The 19061-nt window shown below is 40.5% G+C and overlaps 1 protein-coding gene across 2 annotated transcripts in view; it reads left to right on the top strand.

Annotated features, from left to right (window-relative positions):
• Nucleotides 1-19061, top strand: part of CRACD (capping protein inhibiting regulator of actin dynamics) — a 263735-nt gene that overhangs the window by 166824 nt on the left and 77850 nt on the right. Inside the window, exons 1-2 of one of the 2 annotated variants that reach the window (XM_069744447.1) lie at nucleotides 970-1038; nucleotides 1183-1360. The gene's annotated coding sequence lies outside the window, so the exon portion shown is untranslated. Of the gene's footprint in view, nucleotides 1-969; nucleotides 1039-1182; nucleotides 1361-19061 lie in introns of those variants that run through there. The other variant, XM_069744446.1, reaches the window with a different exon arrangement.

Genomic DNA, 19061 nt, shown 5'->3' with positions numbered 1-19061 from the left:
CTTTGTGCTTTTATAAGGTCTGTCCATGTAATGCACAAACGTGTTGCATCCTCCACAGAGAGATAGATGCTCATTATAGCTGCTCTAAATTTAGGGATCCCCCTAAAAAATGGCTTAATAAGCTATTTGATAATGGATTTAATAAACCGGCCAATTTCAGGATACCGAGTACTGATCATTTTAGTTTTGCTCCATGCAAATATGTGTAAGATCTAAAGTGGAATTCTCTTGTGTCTAGTAAGCAAGTGACCGCATGTATGCAAATCTGGGGAAAAAAAAGAGGAACCCTTAGAGTATGGACATTGACACTTTCGCAATTTGGCACATGAAGGGATTGCAGAAATTTTTCAGAGCCTGGAAAACCCCTTTAACACATTTTCATCTCATTGCCAGTTGTTTAAAAATTCCGGACAACCACTTTAATAAAAGTTTGCTCTAGTTTTGCTAAGTTTTAGGCTATTCAGTAAGTGACATCAGGGTTGCCAGCCAAAATCACACAAAGACAATATTTTGTAGGGATAATAAATCTATAAAAAATCATTATAATTATAAGTGATGCATGTCTGCAACTAATAATTCTGATGTGAGACATCAGCAGCATTCACTGTAAATTGTGACATAAAAAAAGTTTCTTCAGCTTCAAAAAAAAATCACAGACACCTTGATTTTTTTCTTACCGATAGAGCAAAAAAAAGTGCCTTATTTTTATGAACTGTCCTGGAATTTCGGGACGGTTGACCGCCCTTTGTGCCAGAAGGATGTTGTTCAGAATTTTTCTTAGAAAACTCGACAAGACTCTTTTTCACAATCTTCTGATATTAGATTCTTCACAGATCCTGATAAATCTTTATAACCACTGTCTATGCACGGCTTCTCACCTTTCTCTATGAAATGACATGTCCGTGGTTATGATCCTGACGCCGATATTCAGTGGAGTGCGATCAGATATATTCACTGAGCCGCCAGAGAGGGACAGTGTTGTGATTTGGAAATCTGTTTATTAACGCATGACTTTATAATCTCTGTTCTGCTTCAGTGGTAATGCAAGACACTCATTCCGAGCGCGTGTTTGCTCATATTCCTGCTTATTGCACTTTGACTTTGTCCTATCTTATTATTAGTGACGGCGGCCATGCCTTAGTGCTGGCAATTCTGATAACACCGCTTGTTTCGTCTCTACAGAGAAGAAGAGGACAGGAAAGTTTCAACCTCTACGAAAGCTGTTTGGTAAAAAGAAAAAGAAAACTTCATTGCTTCACTTTCAAGAAGGCAAACTTAAGCCCAGCCGGTCTATTGGGAGCGTGTGCATTAACCCGGACTCAACCCTGCCCTCTGATGAAGAAGCATGCGATGATCTGAGGTTAGCAACAGCTTATTCCTTTATACATTGGGCTCCTCCTTTTGGATTGATGAAATATGTGACATGAACTGCTGGTAATACCGAGAAAAGATCCATAATTCAGAGCCATGACCCATGTCAGACCAGTACGACAGGTCCGCGTGCCAGGTAGAAGCAGCAGCTCTCGTACTGAAGTGTCTGATGATTAGATAGAACATTTTATAAGGTCATACTGACTGACTCGCACATCAGGGCGATGACGGAGACCCCATTAGAAAGATCAAAGCTGTTAAAAGTCAGCGGGTCTGTCATTATGATGTAGAAGACTACAGGATGGGGAGGTAATACCTTCTACTTTTATAATATTGGAATCTCCTGTCATCCAGCATGTGATAATCCCAAAATACCTGACAGTCCAGAACTAGTCTCCCTAACAGATTTTAATTTTATCTTGAGTGTGGTGTCCCCATAATCTTTATTACTATATTCAATACACTTGAGTCAATCCAATTACTATTTTATATATTTACTATATAAAGTATTATTTTATATATATATATATATATATATATATATATATATACACATATATATATATATATATATATATATATACATACAGCGGGGAAAATAAGTATTTGATACGCTGCCGATTTACCAAGTTTTCCCACCTACAAAGAATGGAGAGGTCTGTAATTTTTATCGCAGATACACTTCAACTGTGAGAGACAGAATCTAAAAATAAGAACCAGAAAAATCACATTGTATGATTTTTATATAATTAAATAGCATTTTATTGCATGAAATAAGTATTTGATCACCTACCAACCAGCAAGTCTGGCTCTCACAGACCTGTTAGTTTTTCTTTAAGAAGCCCTCCTACTTTGCACTCATTACATATATTAACATTACATATATTAATTGCACCTGTTTGAATGCGTTACCTGTATAAAAGATTCCTCTCCACACACTCAAATAATCACACTCCAACCTCTCCACCATGGCCAAGGAGCTGTCTATGGACACCAGGGACAAAATTGTAGACCTGCACAAGGCTGGGATTGGCTAAAGGACAATAGGCAAGCAGCTAGGTCAGAAGGCAACAACGGCTGGCACAATTATTAGAACATGGAAGAAACACAAGATGACTGTCAACCTTCCTCAGTTTGGTGCTCCATGCAAGATCTCGCCTCGTGAGATAAGTATGATTCTGAGAAAGGTCAGGAATCAGCCCAGAAGTACATGGGAGGACCTGGTCAATGAGCTGGTACAACAGTCTCAAACAATACTGTTAGCAACACACTACACCGTCATGGATAAAAATCCTGCAGGGCAGGGAGAAGATCAAATGGTCGGATGAGACCAAAATAGAACTTTTTGGTATCATCTCCACTCGTCGTGTTTGGTGGAAGGATGAGTACAACCCCAAAAACACCGTCTAACCATGAAGCACGGTGGTTGAGACATCATACTCTGGGGGTGCTGTTCTGCAAGGGGGACAGGATGACTGCACTGTATTGAAGGGAGGATGGATGGGGTCATGATTAGTGAGATTTTGGCCAGTATAAGTATTGGACACGTTACCAATTTTTTAAGTAAATATATTTCTAAAGGTGCTAGTGACATGAAATTCTCAACAGATGTCGGTAACAACTCATCCAATCCACACAGGCAAAGAAATCAAACTATACATGTCCGTAAATTAAGCTATGTGTAATAATGTATAACATAATATATATTTTTATATTTATTTATAATATTGGTTTACTTGTCTTTGTAGTGCCTTTTGTCTTTTGCATGTTCACATTTGAGTTAGAGCATCCATTGCAAATGCTATCTGATAGGAAGAATAGTGTTGCGGAGTGCAATTCCCCACTTCGAAATGATGAGTGCTAAGCAGAATCTGATGAACCCCGCTATAAGTTGACGAGATCATGCTGGTTTTTTTTCACTCTAAAAATATTGTCCAGTGTAATAATGGGGTGTAGTTTTGTAGGCCTCGCATGAAGTGTGATTTTAAATCTGGGAATTAATTATTGCCAGGATAATTTAGTCCCTTTACATATTGTGTTGACACCTATTCCACCCAAAAGTACTGCCCATATTCAGTGTAATATACCCATGTTGGTTTTCTGTGCTTTTATTGTTATGATTTTGCGCAAATTGTACAAAAAAACCCATCATAAACCCACCATGCACCAATGTGGTTTATAGGATTTTATACGGACTCATCTTTAATGAACGGATCTTTTAAAATTCAAATTCGCCAACTTAAATAACTGTCATAGATTTTCATAAATCTGAATACTAGATAGCTTGTAATTGCTCGGAAAATACATGTGGTGAAGAGAAAAGAGGAAGAACCCCATTGACCATAAGAACGTACCCTCTATTGTATAGACGAGGGAGAGAAAGGACTCCGCTGACCATAAGAACTTACACTATACAAGAGAGAGAGGAACCTGCTGACCATAAGAGTTTACACCTTACAGTCAAGAGAGAGAGGTAATGCTCCTGACCACAAGAGCTTACACTTTACAGGAGAGAGCGAGGACCCTACTGACCATAAGAGTTAACACTCTACAGGCAAAAGAGAATGAGAGAGAATCATTTCTGACCACAAGAGCTTACACACTATAGGAGAGATTAAGACCCTGCTGAGTATGAGTTAACACTTTTCAGGCAAGAGAGAGAGAATCCTTCTAAGGCCGGCATCACACTAAACGTATTGAAAATTGGTTCGAGTCTCCCTGCCAAGAGTTACACGAGTGTTCTCCATATGGTCATCCGTGTTTAATGCGTTTGCAATGCGATGACGCTATTTTCTCCCACCCATGTATCCATATGACATCCGTATAGCTTTACAATTCTCACTGATTTTCCCCATTGAATTAAATTGCTCAATGGGCTGAAATGAGGAAATTGTATTTGTCGCAAGCTAGGCGGATGGTTCGTGTAACGTCCAAGTTTTTGTCGCACCCATAGGCTTGCATTGGCGAGTCTTGGACGATATACACGTACAATCGCAGCATGCTGCGATTTTACACGCACGTCGAATACGCCTTAGAAAAAATACGGTGATGTGAGCTGCCCCATAGATCAACACTGGTCATAGTGCTATGCGATGTTTTCTCGCATACCATTCGTCCGTATTCTACAGTAGTGTGACACCGGCCTAACACTAACAGTTTACACGCTATAGTAAAAAAAAGAGAGAGGACCTTGCTGACTCTAAGAGCTTACTCTCTACAGGAGAGAGACAGAGGACCCTGCTGACCATAAGAGCTTACACTCTACAGGAGAGAGAGAGAGGACCCAGCTGACTATGAAAGCTTACACTCTACAGGAGCGAGAGAGGACCCTGCTGACCATAAGAGCTTACACTCCACAGGAGAAAGAGAGAGAGAGGACCCTGCTGACTATGAGAGTTTACATTCTACAGGAGAGAGAGAGGAGACCCTGCTGACCATAAGAGCTTACACTCTACAGGAGAGAGAGCGAGAGAGAGGACCCTGCTGACCATAAGAGCTTACACTCCACAGGAGAAAGAGAGAGAGAGGACCCTGCTGACCATAAGAGCTTACACTCCACAGGAGAAAGAGAGAGAGAGGATCCTGCTGACCATAAGAGCTTACACTCCACAGGAGAAAGAGAGAGAGAGGACCCTGCTGACCATAAGAGCTTACACTCCACAGTAGAAAGAGAGAGAGAGGATCCTGCTGACCGTAAGAGCTTACACTCCACAGTAGAAAGAGAGAGAGAGGATCCTGCTGACCGTAAGAGCTTACACTCCACAGGAGAAAGAGAGAGAGAGGATCCTGCTGACCATAAGAGCTTACACTCTACAGGAGAGAGAGGACCCTGTTGACCATAAGAGCTTACATTCTACAGGAGAGGCAGTGGACCCCACTGACCATAGGAGCTTACACTCTACAGGTGGAATAGCACTGCAGGGTGTGCTATTCCATACAACAGTAAAAAGTTATAGCGATATACAGTACATTAATACTACCAATTCGGGCCAAAAGAGTTTATACAGCAAACGGACATGGCAGAACGCAGTGTGAGACCACCCTAAATGAGTATGCTGCTTTCCATACATAGGGCTGCACAGTTAGTGGGCTGTCTCTGGCTGATGTCTTATCAGTAATAATCCATTACTGGGATTAATCCAAAACCTGACCTAGTCCTGACATTCACAGGAATGGCCGGCCTGTCACAGGAGCACCACTATTTTATAATGTAGAGAAACCTGCACTGACCATTGTTGGTACAAATATTTTACTTTTACCAACCTCCAAATGTAAATCCTGGTAGTACCTGTGATTTACCGGCCAGGTGGCAACCTATTCGTTGCTGATGTGGATGGAGATAATTGTGCAAATTTACAGAGTGCTAAGGTCTATACTGATATGTCTGGCAAACTGCACAAGGTGCAACAGATAATAGTATTAATAGGTAATAGGTTATTATCACCGATGGGTGCAGGGTACCTACACTGGGTCTACACATACTGCACATGAAGACCTGCCTACTCCTAGATTTTTTTTCCAAATGCGCCAAGCAAACAGCTGATTTTGTTGGGGAAGCCATGTCTAGTAAAAAAAATTTCGGGGAGCTTCCCTATTTGAAATCTATATGACCTGAAAAGGCAAAAGACAACATTTATCAACGTGAAGCGAATCCTTTAAATTATACCAAGCTTTGTATACCTAAAATACTCATAAAAGCCCAACCATGTATTATTTTAGATGGTTCTGATGAAGAAAGTATAACTTCTTTTACCCTTGGATATTACTTTATATTACATCTGATTCACTATCTTTATCTTCATAGTATTTTACATAAAAACTCGTTGCTTCTTTTTTGCTAATTTCTAATAAACGCACTTTTATATAAAATCCGTTACCTGCTATTATGTTTCTGTACAAACACTGAAACGCAAGATATATGTGCATGCTATTGTGAAAATCCCCTGTTCAGGGTTTGCTTTATCCTATATAACACATTATGTCATGGGTATAGTCTGAGGGCACAAGTCTGTAGGGACAGACAGTCCATGCAGCTGTCAAGGGGCCTCTACACAGATCAGGGGGTCCCTCTCAGGTTGGGAAACAACACCATCATAACCTGAGGTTTAGTGGGCTTGCTAGTGTTAACTAGACAGAGACCCCCTTACGTCTAAGTACTCACCTATATATTCTGAAAATATTCTTCTGTGTTTTCGTATTATGATTTATAACTGTACTGTAACCAACGTTATCCCTCTAAACTACAGTACATCTTGTGCTTTATTTCTAAACTTAAATTGTTTGATTAATGGTAACCCAAATCTCTTCACGCTTGGTAGGGTACAAGCTGCAGTAACATTGTTACTCTATTGGTATTCTTGATTCACGCATGTAACATCCACTTATATTATGCCTAAAATCCTGCAACAGAATTTGTTCCAAGCTATTTTGAAAACCAAAAAAAATAAAAAATTGTAGCAAATGTGAATCCAAGAGTAAACATTTTAAGTTATAAATGTTTCTCGGAAAAATGGTTGCCAATTAATATGGTCACAAATACTTGTTACAGTAATGGTCAATCACTATCAGCATTTCCTGGCTCCTGAATATTAGTCTGTGGCAGTACTGGGATTTGCTTTTCATAGAACCCTTGTTCTCCCAATATTTAAGGTCTAAATGTAAACTGATGGACTATCCCTTTAAGGTGTACCTTTCGTTTGCTCCAAACATTTGAGTTAAATACGTTATAAATATCCAGAAGCTCCCCTGATTCTGACACTCTTTCCTGTTCTGAGGTGTATCACTCCTTTGCAGAGATATTCACATTTGCGGTTTCTGTGGCTTGCTATGTGAAATCTCCGCTTGCAGTCCAACTAGCCATTTCTTCACAGTCCTCTTTGAAGGTGTTTTCTGTAACCCCTCACTCCCAGAAGCTGCCAATCGGAGCTTGGTAACTGATGTACCAGTCTATCAGTCTCAGATACTGAAGGGTCTGGGAGGTTAGAGATGAAAGCACACGGCACCCTAAGAAGATTCTGAAGAAACACCCAGTTGCACCACAAGCAAAGATTTCACATAGTGCGCTCCACAATTAACAAATGTGAATTTCTCTGCAATGGAGCAACACAGTGCAAAATGGAAAACAGCAGCAGAATCAAGGGAGCTTTTTACATTCTATGATTCTAAGGTATTTAACTCAATTTTGTTTTTACTAAATGACAGATCCTCTTTAGCATTTAGGAATCTAGGCAATTCATATGACATCTGCTTATGACCCATTAATGTCTATTGATTGCTAAGATATTCAGCAGTTTGTCAGACTTCGTTGTGACTTCCACCCTGCATACCATGGAACGATGAAGAAGTGATGTCACTTGTTATTTCCAGCATAATCATGCCATGTACTCAGCGGTCACATTTGCCATGCGTGCTGTTTTGCTTCCTTGTGGAATCTAAATACTTTCTTTTATTAGCATAAAAATATGACAAATCACATTTCAAAGAATACGTCTAAGTTAGAAAGCCTCTAGGATAATCCAGATCCAGTTTGTTATATAATTATGTGTATTATAATGCAGAAATATTCACCTATTAAATATGCCTCCTAAGTAGCCGAGATTCTAGCTGTTCCTACGGCTCCTTCTCAGCCCCTGCAGAAATACTGAAGGCGGAAACTCAGAATAAATCTTCTCTTTAATTGGAGACATTGGATGCAGTGAGGATTATATAATCTAATTCTTTACCTATAAAAATAATAAATTATATATGAAAGTATTAATATGTCTATCTTCATTTCATACAACATTATCCCTTTTTAGGAGTCGGCTTCTCTAACACCTGGCAGTCAGTGGCTATCACTGGGTAAGCTGCCACCGGTCAGACATCCACATTGTGGTATTAAGGCCCTGTAGTAGATCCGCTCACTCAGCTACTTAATGCAGTAGTCACAGGAATGCTTATGGCTAAAATCTTCATCTGGTTTACAAAAACGTGCCCCATAAACCAGGTCAACAGAAAACTAGCCGTATACAGACTTGTTGGCATAGACAAACAGCACCCATACAGTCCGTATAACTGTAGGGATCCGCCTGCTCAGAAGCTCTCTTTAGTAAGAGCATAGCTCTGTAGGTCAGCTTCACCTTCAGAGCACACAGAACAGCCATTACGTCCAGAGGCTTCACCTTTACCTCCTGGACCACACCCTTGGGTGGAGATATGATGAACAGCCAACCCGCTCAACTCTTTAGCTCTTAAACAAAAAACCTGACCCTGTCATGGCCTGTTAACCCCTCTCAGCACATAACATGCTGGAGCAAACTTCCAGGTTCATAACAATATAGCGAATAACTTCAGTGAAACCTAGCTCCCCTCCAGCACATTACAAGTGACCCGCTTTCAGCCCTCTTACATGGCATGATTACTGGTAAAATGAACGCTCATATGAACACTCGTTCTTGATCATTGCTCATGGAAATGTAAGGTTTTGTTTGGCCGAGTGATTTGGAAACCCTTAACACCAGTGAAACATGGGACACAGTGACAATGTTGTTCCCTCACGCTATCGGAACTGCTCCCTTAGGGGCCGGTGACTGCGGCCTGTGATGTAGTGTAATGGAGGCGATGGACAAGGAAGCAGGAGAGGCCATTATAGTTAACAGCAGACTATCTTTTACTGAGGTAGATGAACTTGAAAGAGCATAACAGATAACGGACATCAGATTGAATGGTATTCACACTTGAGTTTTTTTACAGATCATTATATATGGCATGGTAACACAAAACCCATCCATACTCATAAGAAAAACACAAAAACAATAATAGGACGAAAATGGCTGTGATGTTTATTCAGGGTAAGTTAAATAATTAATATAATAAATTAATTAATTCACAGAATAGCCATCAAAAAACCACCAAAACCAATCCACCCATAGAGCTGGGCGATTTTTCCACAAATAATACATCACGACAAGAAAATATATAGTTAATCATAGGGGAGGGAGTGTGGGATCTTCTTTTCTTCAGCAAAGGCGCAGAATGGAGAAACAAGCTTGAATTTAGGCTTTATATAGAACAAATTGCTCGTTAATTTTCCAACTGCACCAATCATATTTAAGTAAAAAAGGCTCCAAGAAACCGTTTAAAACCAGCTCAAACCACTCGTGGACCACACAACAGCTAACATTTTGACCTTTATTTGACCCTGGCCTGACAGCCATTACAAATAGACTTTAATAACAAAAAAACATGAAAAAATATTGAATTATTCCGGGTCTGTGTTACCACACATTCTCAATGAGAATAACTGTTTAACTCCATATCAGCATGGGTTTATGAGAAATCGCTCCTGTCAAACCAATCTAATCAGTTTTTATGAAGAGGTAAGCTATAGACTGGACCACGGTGAGTCATTGGACGTGGTATATCTCGATTTTTCCAAAGCGTTTGATACCGTGCCGCACAAGAGGTTGGTACACAAAATGAGAATGCTTGGTCTGGGGGAAAATGTGTGTAAATGGGTTAGTAACTGGCTTAGTGATAGAAAGCAGAGGGTGGTTATAAATGGTATAGTCTCTAACTGGGTCGCTGTGACCAGTGGGGTACCGCAGGGGTCAGTATTGGGACCTGTTCTCTTCAACATATTCATTAATGATCTGGTAGAAGGTTTACACAGTAAAATATCGATATTTGCAGATGATACAAAACTATGTAAAGCAGTTAATACAAGAGAAGATAGTATTCTGCTACAGATGGATCTGGATAAGTTGGAAACTTGGGCTGAAAGGTGGCAGATGAGGTTTAACAATGATAAATGTAAGGTTATACACATGGGAAGAGGGAATCAATATCACCATTACACACTGAACGGGAAACCACTGGGTAAATCTGACAGGGAGAAGGACTTGGGGATCCTAGTTAATGATAAACTTACCTGGAGCAGCCAGTGCCAGGCAGCAGCTGCCAAGGCAAACAGGATCATGGGGTGCATTAAAAGAGGTCTGGATACACATGATGAGAGCATTATACTGCCTCTGTACAAATCCCTAGTTAGACCGCACATGGAGTACTGTGTCCAGTTTTGGGCACCGGTGCTCAGGAAGGGTATAATGGAACTAGAGAGAGTACAAAGGAGGGCAACAAAATTAATAAAGGGGATGGGAGAACTACAATACCCAGATAGATTAGCGAAATTAGGATTATTTAGTCTAGAAAAAAGACGACTGAGGGGCGATCTAATAACCATGTATAAGTATATAAGGGGACAATACAAATATCTCGCTGAGGATCTGTTTATACCAAGGAAGGTGACGGGCACAAGGGGGCATTCTTTGCGTCTGGAGGAGAGAAGGTTTTTCCACCAACATAGAAGAGGATTCTTTACTGTTAGGGCAGTGAGAATCTGGAATTGCTTGCCTGAGGAGGTGGTGATGGCGAACTCAGTCGAGGGGTTCAAGAGAGGCCTGGATGTCTTCCTGGAGCAGAACAATATTGTATCATACAATTATTAGGTTCTGTAGAAGGACGTAGATCTGGGTATTTATTATGATGGAATATAGGCTGAACTGGATGGACAAATGTCTTTTTTCGGCCTTACTAACTATGTTACTATGTTACTATGTTACTATGAGACCTCACTCTATTGTTTTTATTTCTTGCGGGGGAGGGCTACCAGTAGTTTACATTTCTTCTCGAATACAATCTCAAAGTCAAATAAATCCATTTTAGCATAATTCATCTTTACTACTCTCTGCACACTGACTGCAGAACCTACTTTTCCAGATGTTTCCATGAGGAAAGAAATAGAATTCCTTCTCTAAATCTTTCACACAAGGTTGGTCCACCACTGTATCAGGGCAACCCTGTGTAGCCCACAATAGTCTCAGGATTACTAATAGCTCTGAATCACCATAGTTCTCCATTATGTTCCCATCCGGGCCTCTGCCAGCTTCTCACTTTGCTGTACTCACTTCTAGGATAGTGCTTCTGCTGCTTTCTTATAGGATTCCTGGTTGATTGCATCTGCTTTCTCTCTGGTTGATGTTCACTTGTGTTGTAATTACAGGCACTCTGATGAACTAGGCCTCAACAGCCCTTTATGTCACTGAAGCTCTTCCCTGAACTTCCAACTAATTTCCAACCAACTGTTACCCCAAACTCCTGCAGCTAGCAATAGTTTCTACAGTAAACTTATAAATCAATGCAACAGTTGTAAAATGCATCAACACAATACAAGTACTATATGATCTTCATGGGGTGCTGTTCATTCTTCTAGTCTCTTACATAAACATGCCAGCCAGGCGTATATAATGTTTTGAGATTCGGTCAGGTGTCCTGATACTGGCCCGGACATTGCGATCCGTATTTGGTTGAGTAATGGATCACATAATCTTCATTTCTCCTTCATCAATCCTCACGTAATCTTCGATCCTCCAAGACCGCCTACTCTCCTCCACACTTATTCGTTCCTCACACAACCGCCTCCAAGATTTCTCCCGAATATCCCCCATCCTCTGGAATTCCACGTCTCAACACATCCGATTATCCACCACCCTCGGATCCTTCAGACGGAACCTGAAAACCCATCTCTTCAGGAAAGCCTACAGCCTGCAATAACCATTCTGCCGCCTCACCACCACCAGATCTGCAGCCTCACCACCACCAGAGCTGCCGCACCCCCGACCTTCTGTCTCTTCCCCATTATCCCGTAGAATGTAAGTCCGCAAGGACAGGATCCTCTCCCCTCTGTACCAGTCTGTCATCGTAAATTTGCTTACTGTAAACTATATCTATAATTGGAATTAATTGTGCTATAATAATATTGGTTTATGTTGTGGGAATGATCACATATGATAATCTTGTACAGGAGACCAGGAAGCCCTCATTAATGAGGTGAATGCCTCAATACTGTATTATATTCTCCTCTGCAATATCAATATGTGAATATGAGAAAACAACCCACCATAAAATGACAGTATGGGCCCACTGATTCTTATAGGTGGTGCAATATGGATCTAACATATGCATGAGCCCTTGCAACCATTGCATGGTCCACTGTATACTATGGAGGACAGGTGATATTTATGTTGGTACCTTATATTTTATCTACAGTAAGTAATATGAATTGGACTTCTTTTCTACAAGAGCCCCACGTAGCACGTTCCTCATTAGATACTGCTATTAGGGCATATTGCTAATTAGGACGATCTTGTGTATCGTCATAGAAACAAGGCTGCAGCATAAGCATAATTACGTATTCCTGATTTTTTAGAACAAATCAATCTTTTATCATTACTTGAGTAATTACCCTGTATTAGTTTAGATTTTTTTTACAGACATTGCTGGCAGGCAACCAAGAATGACAGTAGATAATTCATCATGTCGCTCTTTTCCTGAGCAATGCGGTCTACAATTTAATTACATTTCAACGTTTTGTAAAGTAAGGCAGCACCTGGCATCTACAGACGCCGTGTGGGCACTTCTCATAGTCATTCTGAGGGGCATTTATTTCATGAATCCTAAAATCTGGTGCAGGCTGTAGTCCCATTTTTATATTAAAGGAAACTTGACATCACCAAAAACACTATTTACCTACAGACATAGTGTTAGCCTGCAGGATTAATTAGCATTCTTGGTCAGTGTGATGAAGAAAACAATTTCACATACAGTACAGACCAAAAGTTTGGACACACCTTCTCATTTAAAGATTTTTCTGTATTTTCATGACTATGAAAATTGTACATTCACACTGAAGGCATCAAAACTATGAATTAACACATGTGGAATTATATACTTAACAAAAAAAGTGTGAAACAACTGAAAATATATCTTATATTCTAGGTTCTTCAAAGTAGCCACCTTTTGCTTTGATGACTGCTTTGCACACTCTTGGCATTCTCTTGATGAGCTTCAAGAGGTAGTCACTGGGGCTACTCTGGAAACTCGAGTAACGAGTATATTCGCTCATGACTACCTATTACAAATATGGCACATTTTACACATGTTCAGTCTTCCATTGGGGGCTGGATCAGGGAAGTTTTAATTCTGTGGCATGATTCCTTTGCCCGGTATCCTGGGTGCCTTTGGCGCTTTCTAAGCCCCACAGCGTATGTCATGATATCCGAATGATAAACTGTAAAAATTGAAAAAATAACAGAGCACTAGCAATCCAAACATTGTTCACTTAATGTGTCTGAAGGGTTTAACCTATCACATGCCGCCTAATGACTAAGTCTCATACAATGTCACTACTGTACAATGTGGAGCCTAGTAAGTTCCAGAGTAACTCAGAATGTCAGGCAGGAGTAAAGGCCGCCTGGATCCGACATTCATGGAAGACTAAACTGGACACCCGGGCAGCGCAAATATTTGTTCATGTACAAGCCCAGATATGTTTTTTGTCCCATTGACCCTACTGTAGCACAGTTTTATATCTCAACCTGCACAAGTGGGTCCAGAATTAAACTGCTAAAGATGGGATGGTTTACGCTACACCTCACCTCTAGATAAAACTCAAGCTATGTAAATCCATAATATATGCAATATGCATGGGTCTTTAACCCTTTCACGACATGCGCCGTACTAGTACTGCGCATGCCATGTCACCCCCTTTGATGTGGGCTCCGGCGGTGAGCCCACATCAAAGTCGCGAAATGTCAGCTGTTTTGTACAGCTGACATGTGCGCGCAATAGCGGCTGGTGAAATCGCTATTCACCCGCCGCTATTAACCTGTTAAATGCTGCTGTCAAACGCAGACAGCGGCATTTAACCGGCGCTTCCGGCCGGGCGGCCGGAAATGATGTCATCGCCGACCCCCGTCACATGATCGGGGGTCGGCGATGCATCAGGAAGGTAACCATAGAGGTCCTTGAGACCTCTATGGTTACTGATGCCGGCCTGCTGTGAGCGCCCCCCTGTGGTCGGCGCTCACAGCACACCTGCATTTCAGCTACATAGCAGCGATCTGATGATCGCTGCTATGTAGCAGAGCCGATCAGTCTATGCCAGCTTCTAGCCTCCCATGGAGGGTATTGAAGCATGACACAAGTAAAAAAAAAAAAGTTTTTAAAAATATGAAAAAAATATAAAAAATATAAAAGTTTAAATCACCCCCCTTTCGCCCCATCCTAAATAAAACAATTAAAAAAAAAAAATCTACACGTATTTGGTATCGCCGCGTTCAGAATCGCCCGATCTATCAATAAAAAAAAGCATTAACCTGATCGCTAAACAGCGTAGCGAGCAAAAAATCCGAAACACCAGAATTACGTTTTTTTGGTCGCCATGACATTGCATTAAAATGCAATAACGGGCGATCAAAAGAACGTATCTGCACCAAAATGGTATCATTAAAAACGTCAGCTCGGCACGCAAAAAATAAGCCCTCACCCGACCCCAGATCACGAAAAATGGAGACGCTTCGGGTATTGGAAAATGGCACTTTTTTTTTTTTTTTTAAGCAAAGTTTTGAATTTTTTTTCACCAGTTGGATAAAAAATAACCTAGACATGTTAGGTGTCTATGAACTTGTAATGGCCTAGAGAATCACAATGGCAGGTTAGTTTTAGCATTTAATAGACCTAGCAAAAAAGCCAAACAAAAAACAAGTGCGGGATTGCACTTTTTTTGCAATTTCACCGCACTTGGAATTTTTTTCCCGTTTTCTAGTAAAAGACATGGTAAAACCAATGGTGTCGTTCAAAAGTACAACTCGTCCCGCAAAAAATAAGCCCTCACATGACCATATTGACGGAAACATAAAAAATAAAAAAGTTATGGCTCTGGGAAGGAGGGAAGTGAAAAATGAAAACGCAAAAACGAAAAAGGGCCGCGACTTGAAGGGGATGTATAGATTATTAACAACTTTATCAGCCACAATATCTACACTGCCTTACTAAAAGTGTCTACCGTTCACCTCTGTCTTTTTCCAGGGAAAACACAAGAATATGAATTTGTCATCTTATCCATGCCTTGTTTCCTTTGAGAGGATCAGCTAGTCCCATAGATTTTATATGGAAAGTCCATTGCCTTCCACTATCCAAGGGTTATTCCCTAAAAAAACAAGCTGTTCCTTAACTGTAAAAAAGATGATACTTTGCTGAACTCAAGAGGTCCTACAATTGGGACCCCCAAAGATCCCGAGATTGAGCTCTGGAACCTTGGTAAGGGGGATCCACAGCCTGGCCTTGAATAGAGGAGTTGCACTTGCTTGACCTTAACTTGCTGTACTCTGCTTTCTCCCGCAGCTCCATTTTCAATGAATTAATGGGTCAGGGCAACTTCAGAATCGCTGGAGGTGCCAGCTAGCCTATGGATGGGATAACTTGTTTTCTTTTTTAATAATCCCTTAAGGACCCTTTTAAATGTGGCAATAATTGTTTGCCCGTTCATTTGTATTTAATAAAGTGCTGATTGACTTATTATAACGTTGGTCAGTGCTCGTTCCATGTAAATATTTCTCAATTGTTTTTTTTATTCCAGTGTCTTTGCATTTAATACACCTAAACTATATCAGCTGCTTTCTATCTTGCACCACTAATATTTATTCATAGATGCTAATGCTCAAAGACTTCATGAATTTCTAACTACGACAGAAGGAGCTCAGTTTTCTAGTGGTGCCATCTGTCATCTATTGCTGATCTTAAAATGGATTGTAAATTTTAAATCAGTTGGTGATTGACTTCTGTCATCCACACTGATCTCTAGAATGGGGCAACCCAGTATCATTTACAAACCACCTGTATGACTACAGAGAGGAAGTCTTTGAAAGGAGCTGAAGTCAAGCCGGTACACTGCCACTCCATCCATATGGCGAGGGTCAGCAACCTTGGCATGTGTCCACAACTGGCAGAGTTTGATGTTTCCCTGACAAGCTGATTAGTGTGCACATAATACCGTATGACCAGTAGCGAGGTGTGCAGTGTTTCGGCGTTTGTTGTATTGAAAAACAGTCATTGGACAGCGTAGCGTTCTGGAAGCAACAACACCTAAACCCTGTACTAGCATAGCAGGATAACCGGGCGGGTATAAAACTATATGTACTGAGAAAGTGTGGCTGAGGCTGGGCAAGTACGGTGTGCTGAGTTCATCCAGGAAGGGACACTGTGCCTGGCACCATAGCAGGAACTCAGTACTTTATTATCCTACTAAGTACTTATATTTAAGGCCTTGATGATATTGGTCTCCCTGGTAATTGATTCCATATCAAACATTATAACATGAAAATATAAAAGATTGATGTCTTTCAGGTGAGCAAATAAAGGAAGGGGTAACCACGTAGTTTGCAAACACAAATGCCAACATAACCACATCACAGGTAGACAGCAGGCTCAATAGCTGATAACATACAAAGGAATCAGTCTATTTCACACATTCAGTATTTTGTGAGAATTTCACATCAGTATTTGTAAGCAAAAACCAGGAGACGGACAATCAGAGGAAAGGTATGATACAAACATGTCACCACTAGTGATGAGCGAGTATACTCGTTGCTCGGGTTTTCCCAAGCACGCTCGGGTGGTCTCTGAGTATTTATGACTGCTCGGAGATTTAGTTTTCATAGCCCCAGCTGAATGATTTACAGCTACTAGCCAGCTTGATTACATGTGGGGATTCCCTAGCAACCAGGCAACCCCCACATGTACTCAGCCTGGCTAGTAGCTGTAAATCATTCAGCTAGGGCGATGAAAACTAAATCTCCAAGCAGTCATAAATACTCGGAGACCACCCGAGCGTGCTTGGGAAAACCCGAGCAACGAGTACACTCGCTCATCACTAGTCACCACTTATGCATTTTTCACCCAAAATGTTGGCATGGGAAAGTGGCCTAACACTGATCATCTGTCCAGTCAAAGGCCGGGGTCACATAAGTGATGATTCTCATGTTGGAGAGAATTAGGCCGATTATGCTAATGACACTCAGCTCAAACGTTGTCAGTTGACTGTGATCCGATTCTCTCAGATGAGAAAATAGCAGCACGGGTGTGGAGAAGATGGAGAACTTGATTTCTCCATCTTCTCCATTGTCTCTGTCCGCGTAAATCGGACTGATCTCGTGTCATGTCAGTGTTCGTACATAGTTCCATAGTCACTTAGTTGAATTGTTAGTTGAATTGTTTTTGCAATATTTTGGCTTAGAACAGTTGTGGAATATGGCACAATACTGTACAGAACGGTAAACCAACCCTGACTCTGTAGCACACATCTTATGGTGGCAACCACTGAACGGTGATCCCACAAATTAACTCATGACAAGACATACCTGTTTTTGGAAGCCTTTCCAGATGACTACCTGATGAAGATGCTTGAGAAAATGCCAAGAGGTGAGGTCATCAAAGTAAAGGAGGGGTGCTTTGAGGAACTTAAGGCTTATCACATATTCTAGATTGCTTCTTTATTCCTGGTTTCTATATGTGTATCGTCATTTTCACATTCCAATAAGAATAAGAAAACCATTATATGAACAGAAGTGTATAAAATGTGGACTGGTTCTGTAAATGATTAGAATACAAGAGCTGATCTCTGATTCATGATCCAAAGAGGTACTGATAGGGAAGTTAGACTGTGGGGACAGAGATGACAATATATCTGTATATCTGTAAAGTGCTGTGGAATATGATGGCGCTATGTAAGTAAACATGCTTCCCGTGGTTCGGGCAGTATTAATCAGCTGCCATCAATCCACAAAAGACAGAACAGCGGAGGAACCAGACTGTCTTAGTCAGTGGTAGAAAAATAATCGTGGGGTGAAGTGGATTTGAGAGTGAGAATTTATATTTGAATGCTTTATATTAGCCATATATAAACCAAGTAGAAATGATCAAATAATATTCCAGTTTTTAGAAGGATATCCATTTGCTCCCAGCGTTCACTTACAGTACTTGGCCAATGGTGTTGTTTATTATTAGCAGTGAATTTTTATAAAATAATAAAGTAGAAATAAATCTAGTGCATTGAAATATTAATGACTAATAAACTCCAAGCTCATGAATCAGTGCAGCATTCCTGTCATAAGTGAGCGGTGCCTGCCCATAGCCAGCGAGCACTGGGGCCGCGTAATAGCGTCACACCCTCTGTCCACATCTGTGAGCACATTGTTTATCTAGGTCTGGAGATAGAAGAGGATGTTCCCCACCCTGGTGTGATACATAAGGACACCCTGTCACATTAGCAATAATAAATCAATATACACTATATTGCCATAAAGCAACTGCTGGAATTAGGAGACAAGAACAGGTTGGAAAAATGAAAATATACTGACGACGAGGTGTTTTTTTGTTTTTTTACTTTTAGCATACGTGGAGCTACCAATATTTTATCTCTACCTACACAGTATATACAGGTCAAGGTGATATATCTGAACAAAAATCAGTAACAAATGGACAGAAATGATACAAACTGTTGTATTCACAGATTTCCTCTTTTCCAAGTATAATGGTGTTGAAGGAGATATATTTTCATTACTGTTTTGTAGGTTCGGATAATACAAAATATTTGTTTTGCTTTTGGATGGAAAATAGCTACGTTATTTACCAAAATTCTCATACATGAAAAATTGTTCATTGGTGTTAGGGCATTCTGAGGATTTTCAGATGTTTGGCATGTTCTAGATAGCATAGATTTCATAGAGGCTATCAGGAGGAATTAAAGGGTTTTTCCCATGGACAAAAATTAATTTTTTGGAATAATAATAACTTCCATAATTGGATGTGTTTAA

This window comes from Ranitomeya imitator, chromosome 1, assembly GCF_032444005.1.
Source record: "Ranitomeya imitator isolate aRanImi1 chromosome 1, aRanImi1.pri, whole genome shotgun sequence".
In the NCBI taxonomy this organism is placed as follows: Eukaryota; Metazoa; Chordata; class Amphibia; order Anura; family Dendrobatidae; genus Ranitomeya; species Ranitomeya imitator.
The sequence above is the reverse complement of the archived record's forward strand: the minus strand, read 5'-3'. Positions and strand labels throughout refer to the sequence as shown.